Source organism: Chaetura pelagica, unplaced genomic scaffold (genome assembly GCF_000747805.2).
Source record: "Chaetura pelagica isolate M959 unplaced genomic scaffold, ChaPel_1.0 scaffold176, whole genome shotgun sequence".
NCBI classification, from domain to species: Eukaryota; Metazoa; Chordata; class Aves; order Apodiformes; family Apodidae; genus Chaetura; species Chaetura pelagica.
The window spans coordinates 1,787,973-1,802,268 of NW_009953484.1; positions in this window are offsets into that span (position 1 = coordinate 1,787,973).

The window sequence follows — 14,296 nt, forward strand, 5'->3', positions numbered from 1 at the left end:
TTTATAATGCTTGTTACAACATCATACCAGAAGCACAGTATGATACTTACTCCAGCCAAATAACAATTAATTAAATAACACTTAATGAATTAACATGTCGCATTCTAAAAACAGATTTAACACTAAAAATTATCTTCAAGATTTCAAAGTGAACATGTCAGCCACCAAAATATCCAGCAGCTAAGAAAGAAAATGTTCTCCAGAAGAAAGGATGTTTTTATAGCTAATCCCTTTAGATGGTGTAGCATCACCCCTAAGGTTTTCAGGGACTTGACATTTCTTTCCTCCCTCCCCCTGCCCCTGAGCCAGCTGGACTGAAATCAGAGTGCCAGATGTTGGGTTTTTTTATCCTTTTAAGAATTTCTTGCATCCTTAAGTACTAGAATATTAGCTTTTGCAGCATCCATAGCAATACCAGAATTTGGTCTATCTGACATATCTGAGAAAAGGTGTTGCTCATGATAATGGCTCCCCCTTCCCAGTTTGTACATTCACTGGTTCACAAAACACTTCTGCCCTGGAGATTATTCAAGTTTGAAGCTACTGTTCTGAAAACTTCCTTCCTGGATCTACTTATTTCCTTTCAAAGCCCATCTCTTCCTTTTAACCTGGTGAGATCAGGAGCAGCTCTTTAAAAAACACACAAACAACAATCTTTGGCTTGCCTGGCTTGTATCCCATTTAAAGGGCTTAAAATAAGAGTAGGGCTGTTTCGTCTTTGTTAACGTTTATCTGCACATTTCCAGTGTGCAAATGACATTTAGATTTGATCAGGTATGCAAAGGTTTCAGTCAGGTATTTCCTTGGAATTTGCCAATTTGCCATTTCTCTGACTAGGTACAAGGTCATTAACTTTCTATGGAATCTTTTTTTCATTGTAAATTACTTCCCAGGCCCTATACACTGCAGTATCTGGACCAGGATGGAAAAAGGGGCTTGTACTGTCTCATTTTCCCTTGAAGTTTCAGGAAGCAAAGGTTTCAGTTTGTCTCATGACAAATTCTGAGGGGAAGATGGGAAGAGGAATAGCATACAGACATCTCAGGGCTTTTTTTCCTTTTCTCAGTTGTACAGAGATCAGTCGAAAAAAATTTACTACTCCATTTTCCAAACAAACCAATTAATATATATGGGAAAAATCCTCTCCTTCTTTAAAGCCAATAGCAGCAGCCATGGTATACAATGCTGGCAAGTTGAATATGAAAGCATTATTGCTTTAGTCCATGTAACATGGCAGCATGTACAGACAAGACAATTCTTCTGTAGTTTCAGAAAACAAATCCAAGTAGTGTAATAAAATGAAAGCTCTCAAATTAAAACTTTAGAAACAAAGGCAGCAAGTACACTAACAGAGCTTAGTAAGAGCTGTGTAGGCCTTTAAAGTCTGCCCTGTTCTGGGGACTATGGCACCCTTGCTACTAGTTATCAAGAGGCACAATGACACTTAAGTACCTGGAACAAATTATGTTGACAGGGAGTCAACTTAATCCAAGCATTATTCTACCAGCTAAAAACTCAATCTCTTAAATCTAAGACAATCTACTTTCCTAAACAATTAAATGTGCCTTTTGTCAATATGGCAATAAGCCACATCAACTCAGCCACTGTCTCAGGTTTTTTTTCCAGTTTTAACAGTGTTTGTTTTGTCTGCATTTTCTGATTATCTGAAGAAGTTGTTTTTCTTTCCCTAATGCACTTTGATTTGCTGAGTAAAATTCCTTTCAGAGTTATTTTTAAGGACTACCTTCTTTTTCTTGTGGCTTGTTTTTTCTATGCAAATTCCTTCAGAGCTTTCTAAATTCAGGAAACAATTCAATATAAAAAAATTATTTTCCCACCAAATCTCTCTTCTTTTTGTTTTTTTTTCTGTAAACCAATACAGACTTCTTGTGTTGCAATACTCAAGGTCATGAAAAGTAGTAAATGGCAAGATTCCTTTTTAACTCATGTCTTTCTTTGTTTACATGTACAAAATAGTTACTGTCAAATTTTCATTTTGGTATGTGAAGTTCTGAAAGTTAGCTCCAGGATTTGAGAATTAAGAATTTTCTCCTTCCCCTTTGAGAATATTAAAATACAAACATGTTCGCATTTCCATTCCCAAGCTGATTGCATATTAAGTGTTCACTCCTATGTGTTCAGATTTTTAAACTTGGGTTTAAAAAAATTCTTAAGACAAAATTTAAAGTGAATAAGTACCAGATTAAGCTAGTAATTCAGATTTCATAGTGATGTATTAAGTAATGACCCCTTAATTAATCCACATCATGTGGACCTAAAAGAAGCACAATACAATTAGGCTATATTAGATTTTTGCTGCCATCTCACATGACAACTTAATGTAAGCAACACATGAAAGAAGTCTAAAGAGCTAGTAGGAAGTGGTTAAAAATACTGAGGAGCAGTAATTCACTTTTAGAATAGCAAGCTGTGCCCTGAACCCTGCAGTATTTACATTTTTATCTTGACAAATGGAAGGCATGATCTGATAAAACAGATTGCAGTTCAATAATGAAAAGATCTCATAGCTACAAAACATAAGAAAAAGGGACAGAGAATACAATTGCATTATAAAAAGTATTGAAAGCAGTAGTGAGTCTTAAGCTGAACTTGAGTCAATGTTATTATGCAGATGTTAAAGTGTGATACATACTATTATTTATACACCTCAGCATGAAAGATGGCAAGATAAAATAATGTTCAGTATTGGTTCAGCCCAAGCTGGACAGCTGGATTCATTTTGAGGTATCATATTTCTAGCAAAAAGTGGAACACCAGACAAAGCTCTACCATGTTTTTGTTAAGAAAAATCATGTCAAGTGTATCTAATTTCTTTCTATAGGAGCTACAGACTTTGTAGACAAAGAAGTAGTCCAGATGATAACCACAGACATGGATCAAAAGTTTTAGAATTTTTTTCTTTAGTTACTACTATGGTAATGAGAAGAATGAATAAACAAATTGAAGCAAGTTAGAATCTGTATATTGAAAATATTTTGAGTAAAGTACTTGCATAGACCGCCTAGCAAGGTGACTGGGCTTTCATCAACACAGGTCTTTGAGAATAGGCTAGGCAAGCATATGAAGTGACACAGGCACAGCTGGTGCTTGACAAAGTCCTACACCAGATGATTTCCTGAGCTCTTTTTTAGTCCTGTTTCCTGTGACTGTATGACTTCTAAGCAAGATAACAGTGATGGCAGACATACATCAAGTATCAGTACCAAGAGACAACAATTGAGGCAGCTTTCCAATATTGAGCAAAGACCTCAGGCCCCAGCTTTTTACCTTTTCCAATTTTACATTGTTGCTTTTTCTAACCCTCTTTTTACTGTCAATTAGTCAGCTTTAACTGGAGGGAAAAAAACAAACCAAAACCCACCACAAACCAAAAAACTCTCCAGTCTCTACCAAAAAGCCTGTTGAGGGTTATTACATCCATAGAAGCTGGGTCTAGCTAAGTCTCCATGCCTGAAATACTTGGGAGGCTAGACAAGTACCCAGGGGCAACACCATGATCACCTGAACCAGTCACATAATTTCTCCCAGACACCTACTATTGGGCACTGCCACAGAGTGACCTCTGGAGCACTCACATTATTTTCTGATAGAAAAGAACCCAGAAAAGAACCATGAACTGAGGGAATCTCAGAAATTAGAGCACGTAACTTCAAAACACTTATTTTAAAACATTTAGCATAAGACATCCCCATTATTTTCTTCCGTGAAAGGAACTGACAGAGCTGCTTTATGCTGTAGCAGATGGACTCCAAGGTCACACCCTTACACATTCTAAAAGTGTCTTCCTCAGCTCAGTGATACCATATTTCAGCTTGTGAGTAACTGCGTAAACTGATCTCACTCACCCTGGTTTTTGTCAGCCCCTTGCAGATCACAGAATCAAAATCTTAGGGGTTGGAAGGGACCTCGAAAGATCACCCAGTCCAAACCCCCTGCCAGAGCAGGATCCCCTAGAGCACATCACACAGGAACGTGTCCAGGTGGGTTTGAATGTCTCCATTGAAGGAGACTCCACAACCTCTCTGGGCAGCCTGTTCCAGTGCTCTGTCACTCTCACAGTAAAGACGTTCTTCCTGATATTCACATGGAACCTCCTATGCTCCAGTTTGCATCCATTGCCCCTTGTCCTATCACTGGTCATCACTGAAAAAAGCTTGGCTCCATCGTCCTGACACTCACCCTTCACATATCTATAAACACGGATGAGGTCACCCCTCAGTCTCCAGATCAGCTCACCTTTTTTCCTTCATAATGCAAAGTGACTTTGCAGATCCAGCTTCTCCCACATGATCTAGTTCCTTCAATCCTAACCACTCACATACATGCCCCACTGCATAAAGGTCATACCTTCTCAGGCCCCATTTCCCATCAGGCATTGCATTGAATTTGTCTTATGCTTAATAAGTCTTAAACTTACCTACTTCCTCTCCTACTTGCTGCCTAATCTTCATCTTCATGTAACATGAAATTTGTCACCAAGTTGAATCCTACTCTGTGCAACTATTTTTATTTATTGAAAAAACACTGAAATTAGGCTCCTTTTCAGTAACTGCTCTGTGCCCTTCATTGAACTCCTAATTTTTGACAGTCCAACCACACAACAAAATATTTATAAAACCCTCAAAGAGCTTTAATGTTATGAAGTATTTTTCCACCATTCCTGAACAGGACATGGAAGCTAGAACACCATGCTGGCTTTTCCTGTAGAAGGAAGACAGCTGACTACTGTACTATGAACTTACCATGGTTTGTTATTATTATAGCAGATGGATAACAACTGTCATTACTGACCTTTACCTTTCGTGTCTGCCACATGATGTTGGATATTCATGTTTTCACTTCTCTATGAATCTTTAGCACTCCACTATGTAGGGTACCATAAAGCTGCTACATGGAATGCTTTTAAATCCTTTGAGAGCAGTTACATACACACAGAAGACATTTCTCAGAACTGCCAGCTATGGAAAATACATTTTGGCACTCTAAGTATGTTTTCAAAACATGTCCTGTCCTTTGCTCAGAGACTTGTCTCAGATCATCTTTCACTTAATTATTATGCTCTTTGGCCTCATGCTCTTCCTCCCATTCACGGAAAAAAAAGCACTTGAGCTACCCTATTTTCAACAACATGAAAGTCCCCTTCCTTATACCTTTCAGTATTCTGTTAAGCTGTGTCTGAACGGCCAGTGGAGGGCTTAAACCTCCTGATTATCCACACTATAAAACTTGTTTCTTCTTGAACTGTGAGCTAGCCAGGAAACCTGGTCACAGAGGAAAACAGATTGCTCTAAAGTCCTGCAGGAAATGAGAAAGCAAATAGACCTGCAACACCTGGCTGGGGAGGTAAGCCTAATTTCCAGGTCCACCTAAGAGGCAATAGTTACATAGCTTTAATCATCTTAGACCAGATCCCATGTTCAAGCATTACCTTCTTGCACTGCTGCCTGCATACCTACTACTTGCCCTTCTGACCCCTTTGCAGCCTTTTCTACTCACATCTTGTCTTCAATGTTGCTTCATTTTGGCATTTCTAGTATTCCTTTCTGCTGGAAAATCACCCTCAACTTCTAGCCACCAAATACCCCACCCCCCTTCAGGGAATTTAAAACTTTTTTTCCATGAATCCTCCTCAATGCATCACTGACTGCACCACCAGCACCACTTCAGTTCACCTTGCACACTTTGAATTCAAAGAGCTCATGTTTCCAGGAGTGACACATGCCTCCAGTATTTACAGATCCAGATTTTTTTTTTTCCTCTTTATGAAATCTTGAATTCACAGGTATCAGTAGTATTTGACCTGAGATATTAGACAAACACCCAGGTGGCTAAACCATTAGAGACGGAGGCAGTAGATTTTAAATAAAAGGAGACTTCTCCTTAACTTCATGGGTCTGATATCTGGGAATATTATTTAGAAGGCTGTTGGATTTGTTCCTGGGTTTTGGTTCTTTTTAGAACAGCTGAAATCAGCACACCATGTAATTTCAGGTGTATCTCATAGGAGGCAATATGACATTTAGCCCCATAAACACAATGTTATTTCTCTTATGTTTTGAGTGCAATGTACAGTACAATATTGCCAAGGGACCCTGACCTGTGTCTATTTCTCTTAAGCAGAATTATTTTCTATTGAGCTTTGCTTTGACTCTAAGCTGAAGTGCATTTCTTTATCTTTAATTACTCATTCAGTAATTACTTTTTAAAATTATAATAGATTTTTAGTAATTCCGTGCCATCTCTAAATTGCAAGGTTATGAGATTTGAGAAAGCTGCATCAACATGACAAAGAATTTATCTTCTAGTCAATTTAAAGAAGACAGATTATTTTTCCTTGACAAATTATGTGTTGTTTTGGGGTTTTTTTAATCCAAATATAGACTTTAAATATCATTCTAAGCCTTTGTGGAAGTGTTATGTGAACTTTAAAAAAAACAAAACAAAAACACACAAACATTTTCTTAGAGCACACACCAAAATGAGAGCTACCAACTTAAGAACAGACCAGAACTATCCAAAATGCATCTTTGTGCTTTTCTTTGTTTCCAGTCTCCTGCCTGCCTGTATTCCACTACAGTCACTTTCTCAATTGCACATTCCCCCAGAAAAAACTTACTTCTCAGTGCTGTAACAAATTCCACTGGAAGAACAGGCAATTCTTACTGCTTTAAAACAGAACTTGAATTCTTCTGTGGATCTTTGCCTCACTCCATCCAAATGCATGTTTTATTCTGTAAGAGAAGACAGAAGCCAGTCTTGCACATAAAAATTTAAACCAAATATGAGCGTTTTCCACCTACAGGCCTTAGCAGAATCAGCTTCACCAACATGCCTGGCCATGGAGGCACTTTATATGGCTTTTCTGGCTTACCCCTGCATCATCAGGGGTACCATATGCATCTGTGTTTAGAGAGAACTGAGCCTAAAAAAAGCCAACCAAACCATTCAATCACCAACACTTGTCAGGAATTCAGTTTTAACTAAACCATGCAGGATCAATATTGGCTGTCGTGTTGAACGCTTCCCTTTGGAAACTCTAATCCCTGTTACTTTCCACCTGACACCATGGGTACACAGCAACTCTATCCCAAACACTCAGAACTCTAAGTCAAGTCAGATGGAAATGTAGGATCAGAGAAAGAGAGTTGCAAGTTACTTGTTGTGTGTGTCGTTTATACTTGTGTGGCTGGGGATGTTTCTAAAGCAGCACATCCAGCCACACAGCCTATAGTTTTGCAGAACTTAAAATAAACAGAAAAGAGTAATCTGAAAAAATGAGATTGTGTACTGGCAATATTTTAAAAACAAAATGTTACAACATTCTGAAGAACTGATTTTAATAACAACTGTTCTGATTTATGACCACCCCACTGAATAGCATCAATTTCTACAAAATTGAGTTGCGTCCTCTATTAATCATTGTAAATAACACTTATTTTTAGATTGCAACTATCTAAAATTACACTGTCCATCAAAGAAATGGAAAAGTTTTGATGCCATAATATGCAAGTTTCAGATTACTGCATTTCTTGGGGAACTGTATTTTTTGTTAACATTGTTTAAGTGGGGTGCCATGAGGTAGGTACAAGAAATGCACTGTTTTGGAAATTGTATGCCAGACTCTAGAGACTGCCTAATTCCACTTCCCTACCCCCTGGATACGTTCACAATATCAAATAAGAAAACTACAAACATAATACTTCTGTTATTAGAAAGAGCAGTTACACAAGATAACCTTTCACAATACTTAGGATAATTTATTTAGCTGTAGGAGGCTTATTTTCAAATTTGTATGATACAAGATGTCAGACTATAGTATCTAAAAAAAATAAAAGAAGCAGCAATCATCAAATATACAACTCTAGATAAAATTATTTTTAGATATGGTTGACAAGGTCCATAAGGCCATAAGTTTCAACTGTAAAATGACTCATGTACATTAGAAAATCAAGAAAACAACAGAAGGAAGAAAACCGGCAGCTATTTCAAAGAATAAGCTGTGTTACTGCAAATATTTTTTGCAGCTTAACATTACTCAGTGAAGTTAGTAAATATCAAAAGCACTAGTAGGATTAAAGAGCATAATTTTTCTTTTTATTCCCTTCATTATTTTTGTTTTCAAAATTGAAACAAATAAGAAATACATTCGTCTTTAAAAGCAATGGTAGAATGATTTGAACAAGTTCACTTTTTCAGACTAAGCCTTCTATTTAAACTTTACAGGTCTACTTGCTTCACAAAGCAGAGATGTTTGGAAACTCTGAAGTAATTGAGGTAATAATCTCACATTGGAATGGTAATGATCTCTCAGGAACTGCTTCCACTGTTCACCAAGAATGGAAGCAGATACAAAAGCTTGATACAAGCTTGATAAATGACACTTGGGGCAGAAGTTGACTTTGTCAGCAGGTTAAATTCAGCAAGTTCTGTAACTATCTGAAATCAGTAGAGAAGAGGGACCAGTGGGAAAATATACGTGTACAGATTAATCTAATTATTAATAAGATGACAAGCATACTTTGAATACCACTCAATAGCTGTACAAAAGTAGTATCTGCAGAAAGATTATTTGAAAGATGTCTGCCACAATACTGCTTCCTTTCTGAAGTGTATGCATCCATGGTTAACAAGACCAACAAATCCTACCCCTCAGTCTAAAGCTGTAGCTGGTTCTGTTTTACCACATGCAAAGCCTGCCTATATAAATGCTTTCTTTTAGCTCAAGTGTGTTCCGCTCTGACATGGCAGAGAAAAGAATGGCACCCCTCTGGGTCAGGCTGCAGAGTTCGGGTTTGATATTGTTTGTGGGATGCTGTTCTATTTATCACACAATAGGGTTTCTGTTTCTCCATTGGTTCTATTGTGTTAAATCACATTGCTTTTTTTAAAGTTACATTTTAAGTTATAGCCTGTCAGGCACCCTAAGGCATCTAGGCACGGGGCGCCCCATAAATTTCAAGTTATTACTGCTCAGTATTACCATAAATGAGTTGGTCATCTTTTCTCATAAAGCAGCACGGGAATGGACTGAAAATACAGTGCAGCTGCATCTTATTTAAAAGTATGTCTTTCAAGAGGTACAAGACATTAACATGCCCTTTCTGCAACTATATGAAAGTCTGCCCAAATTATAATAACTCATCACAGAAAGGCTGAATGAAGCCCTGTCTACACTTGAGGAGCCACAGTTGGCCCTTGTTGTAGAGCATGGCTGTGGCCAGCCTGCACGTGAACACCCTTCTCCTGTTCATGTGGATGAAAAGCATTAATTTGTGCAGTCACTAGATTCAACGCAACTACCATGGGTTTGCCTGATCTGTGCCTGAGCAAAGTTATTCTGACAGCTTGAAGGGAGCTGAAGAGAGAAGTGGGAGAGAAGGAAGCACAGTGGATGAAGAGGACTCGGTATGTAGTCCTGCCTGTCTAACCAATGGGTTTTTGATCCTACCCAGCCTGCTCCTCACAGGCATACACCTCTACTCACAAAAACCCCAGCAAAGAACGACAGAAGCAGATTCTCTATTTCCCTTCTCATGCTTTCTTAGAAAGAAACCATCTTTTTTATTATTTTTTTGTTGTTGTTTGGAGTTGCTGAATTTATGCTCTAGTTTATAATGCTGTGTTACTTGCATTTAGTTTACAAACTGCAGTACGAGTTACTGGGTTATATACCATACATTTTAATTCTAGTAAAGCGCCATCAAGTAAGAATGGCAGTAGTTTGTTTTTATCTCATGTGTTTTGCATCTTTATGGACTTGTGGGCAAGTAGGCATAACCATAATTTCTAATGAAAATGTGAAGGCTAGAGAATGTTTATAATAACTAACATTGAACTATGATAAAAGATGCAGGAAAGAAGTTTAACTATCCAAAAGGTTCAGAGCAAAACATTATATATACATAAGAGAAGCCTTTGTCCATTGCAGGACTCTGAATACTCTACACTTAGTTGAACCCAATTACTTGCTAAAGCTCTTGAGTTGGCTTTTGAAAAATTGTTATTAATACTGTTATGACAGATTGAAGTCACATAATAACTCATTGATTTAAGAGCCAGATGGTTACTTGTCCTGATAGATCCCATTGATTAAAGCTGTTAGCAAGAAGTGATAATTTTAAAAGTTGCAATAAACTAATAAATCTGAAATACTTTCTTCATAAGAAACCTACTGCTTTGAGAAGTCTAGGAAGCAACAGCTACTGATTTTGGCATCATCCCCCATGATACTTCGTCCTCCCTTTCCAGCTTACAATATCTGTCTAATGGGACAGTGCAGCCAAAAACCCCGTGGTCTTACAAATCAAGACATTTACCCATTTGAAATGCAGTCTGACATTGATGAGCGCTACAGCAGCCCAGCATCAGTAGGAACTAGAGCTGGCTTGAATTAAATACAAAGACAAGTCTTTTATAATAAAATCTAAGCATAGCTTTTATGAAAGTTCACTTACTAACAATTTTGTTTCCCCACTCCCCCTCTCTTTCCTCCCATTAAAAAATGCTATAAGGATGAAGAAAACATCAAGTGAGAAAAATAAACATTCAAATGGAGAGAAGGATAGTGCGGAGCAAGTTTGAGTAGCCTACAAGCTTTCACTTGTTCAATCAGCCATCAAAGAGCATATACCCACAGCCCTTGTCCAAAGGGTAGACATTTGGACCGCATTAAGCTTCCAGGGGGTATGTGTTCAAAACTCCACTATGAAACAGTTATTTAAAAGGCTGCATGTTTGCTGTTTCTGTGGTTTGCCAGAAAGGTCATTGTTTAAGATGTTTTCATTTAATAGAAATGTGCTCTATTCTTGTTATTGTTGTTCAGTTGTTTCTTTCATGAACATTCCTCCTCCTCAACATCATCATCGTATTGTGAAGTATCTTGCTGTTCCCCTAGTTGTCATGGAACTGGTTAGATGTTATAGATTTCTATAGCTTGTCATTACACTAGTGGTTAATTTACAGATGGCTATGTTTCCGCTGTAACAACTGCTCTGAACTCATCTGGATGTTTTGGGCTGCATTAGGATAAAAGCAACCATAGTCATTGTGCAGAGTAGTGTGGGAGTTGTATTACTTTAGCAGACCAAAACTTGTTATACTTCAAGAACTCCTCAGATTGTTACCCATCAGATCCTTCCCCTTAATCTGATCTAAGCACCTACACTGAGCAGAGACCTGTACAGAATGTGAGCAGAATTATTCATCCCATGTAGAAAATACATGAAATACTGAACCTCCACTCTTCCTTTTGAACACATCTGCAGCAGAAATAAACAGTCTAGATAACAAGAAACAGCAATTAAGGACTCAAAAGCAGAAATTCCAGCTGAGGTACAAAGCAGTCAAAGAGATCTCCCAGTTAAACTTTGGGCAAACTGAAGGTCTGGGTAAGTACAGTTTCTTCATTATATGGAACTCAAAAAACTGCCCTGTGCATTTTGAGACGGAAAAAAATATTACAGAAATCATTCAAAGAAGCACACAAACAACTTTGAAAGGATAGCCAGAAAGCATTAACAGATGAGTTAACAGTAGCTAAATATTTATATTGTACAGTTCCCATTTATCACAACATACCCTTTTTTTTTTTTCAGAAAAATGTCTCTGTTAGGGGCTAAGGCAGACAGTACCCAATTCGTTTTCTCTTGGTACATTATTTTTCTTTAAATACAATGATGGAGCCCCTCTGCCAGGGAAAGGACACTCTGTCCATTTGAGAGCTACTGGGTATGCTTAAGGGGAGGAGAACCAAAGTGCCAGGAGACTTGAGCATGCAGTTCAGGCTCGGGAGGGAGCCAAAAGCAGCAGCAGAGGCTAGAAACAGGCCCCAGTGACACTGGAAAAAAAACTTGCTAGGAACCAGAATGAACTCGCAGTCTGCTTCAACCCTGAAAGCCACAGAGCTCACTGAAACCAAGACTGGAAGCAGGGACAAAGTGAGCAGCAGGAGATTTGTTTATGAACTCTTCCCCATGTCTAGTCTGCCTTTTCTCTCTCTTGTCTCTGTTGTAAGAGGTTTGTCTGATGGAGACTTTGTTCAAAGAAAACCTGAGGCTTGAGTTTAAAAGCTCTTTGAGGGAAAATGTCGGGACAGACCTACCTCAGAGCTCTAGTCAGACATTTTTATTACTTTTTTTAGTAACAGAAGTATTTTGGTGTTTTGTTTAATTACGATGACAAATACTTAGCTAGTTCATGCATCACTGATTTGTCAAGCAATACCTCTTAGAGAAGGGTGAGAAAGAGTGACAACATCACAAGCTATGCACAAGGACACAATTTGAGCTCGGAAACAGCAGTGGTCTCCGAAGCAATTCCATCACACTTGGATATAAAGTCAGCATGAGGCTCTGGTAAAAAGGACTTCATAGCTTTCCAGTCTTTCTCCACTACTATATTTGACTCGAATTAGGAGCTCCTGATCAAAACCTCTAAGCAGAGCCTCCTGCAAAGCCTGCTATGAGTTATTATACAATCAGCTGTATCACCACCTGAGTAAAGGCAGAGGAAAGGGATCAAACATCTCTAAAACACGATGAGAAGAGAGGCTTTGATTGTCAATACCAACAGGGAACCCACAGCTAAATGGGATCCAGAAACAGCTGTAACTTGCTTTAACCTACGCTCAAACCAAAGCAGCAAGCACTGTGTTTTCTGTGTGTCTTTTAGATCTGCTCCACCCTCTCTGGAGAGGGCATGAGACAAATTACTGAGCACTACACAGCCACCAATTACAGAGGAAACAGAACCACTTTATTGACTATGCACTGTCACGCGTCATCTGCCTGCAAACCATGTTGCACCAGCCATTGTCACTGTGCTGTCCTCCCCAGCAGCCACAGCTGCACTGTTTGAACAAGGGGAAAGAACATAAGGAAGCCATTAGAGGTTAGGAGCAGTTGCCCAACACGACTCAAAAAGGGATCTGAAGAAACATAACAGAATCACTCATGAGCAACTGTCCGTCCGGTCAACATCTGCAGGCAGCCTGCAGCTGCTCCTGCTCTCAAGACAGGCTGAAACAGTTCTCCAGAACAGCACAACATATGCATTAGCTTAGTGTACCTGTCCATTAGCTTTAAACACAAACGTTTTAAAAATCCCAAAACTTCAGGTCTGTGAAATAACAGCTATGAACGTACAGTACTTGGGAAACTGAAAACTATCAGGAGGCACCATGCCTCACTACTGAACGATGAAGGGAGAGAGTTGTCTCCAGCTTCTAATTGTAACATTATGCAAAACAACTCAAAGTAAATATATTTGTGTTTATTTTGCATTCAACTTCCCCGTTGTTTGCTGGGAAACTGAGGAGAATAAACACAGTAATAATAATGGGTCCAGATTGCAGCTGGCATATGTATGGGTGTGTGGGAGGAAAAAGAATGCTCACAACTTATGTGCAAGCCCTGCCTACACCCAGCAGGGTCTTCGTCCTTCTTTCCTCAAAGAATAATTAGTTCCCTAGGACACAGAGGGTAGGTCGTGATTCCACCAAGGAGCAAAATAAGAACCATGCTTAACGGCCTGAAAGGAAACGCCATCCCACCGATGTAACAATCTATTTAATAGGCATACTATTTTACATATATAGATAGCAAGAATTCAAGTAATAACATTTTCACCTGCTCTGTTTCAGTTTTCCTCACAGTAGAGAAAATCTGTAAGGAAACTCCTCAGCGCAGGGCAGGATGTCTTTTTGAAATGAATTATAAACTTATTTAACAGTTCATCAAAGGTATCTCAGCCGTACACTTTTCAGCAGGCAGAACTCAAACTGTAAGTTAGTTCCAGAGCACACAGTGGCTGCAAGATCAGAATCGCAACTCCCTGTGGCGCTTTGGGCCTAACTGGACAACCAAGAACCAGCCCCAAGGCCGCTCCCTCAGCTCCCCCCTCACAGAGGGATGGGGAGGACAAAGGCCAACTAGAAGCTCAGGGATCGAGACAAAGGACAAGGAGGGCTCTTCACCGATTAAGGTGACTCAACTTGGGTAACAATAATGATTTAATTTCACACTAATCAAACACACCCAGGGTACAGACACACACAGAGCAGGGCTCACACACCTTACCTCACCCCTCCCTTCTTCCCGCCCAAATCTTTCCCGCCCTCCTTCCCTCAGCGGCACAGGCTGGTGGTTTCTGCTGCTCCTCAGGAAGGATTCCTTACAATCCTTCCCTGCTTTCCCATGGGAGAGAGTCCTCCACGAACCTCTCCTTCATGAGTCCTTCCCACCAGGTCCGGAGCTGCTCCAGCCTGGGCTTCCCACGG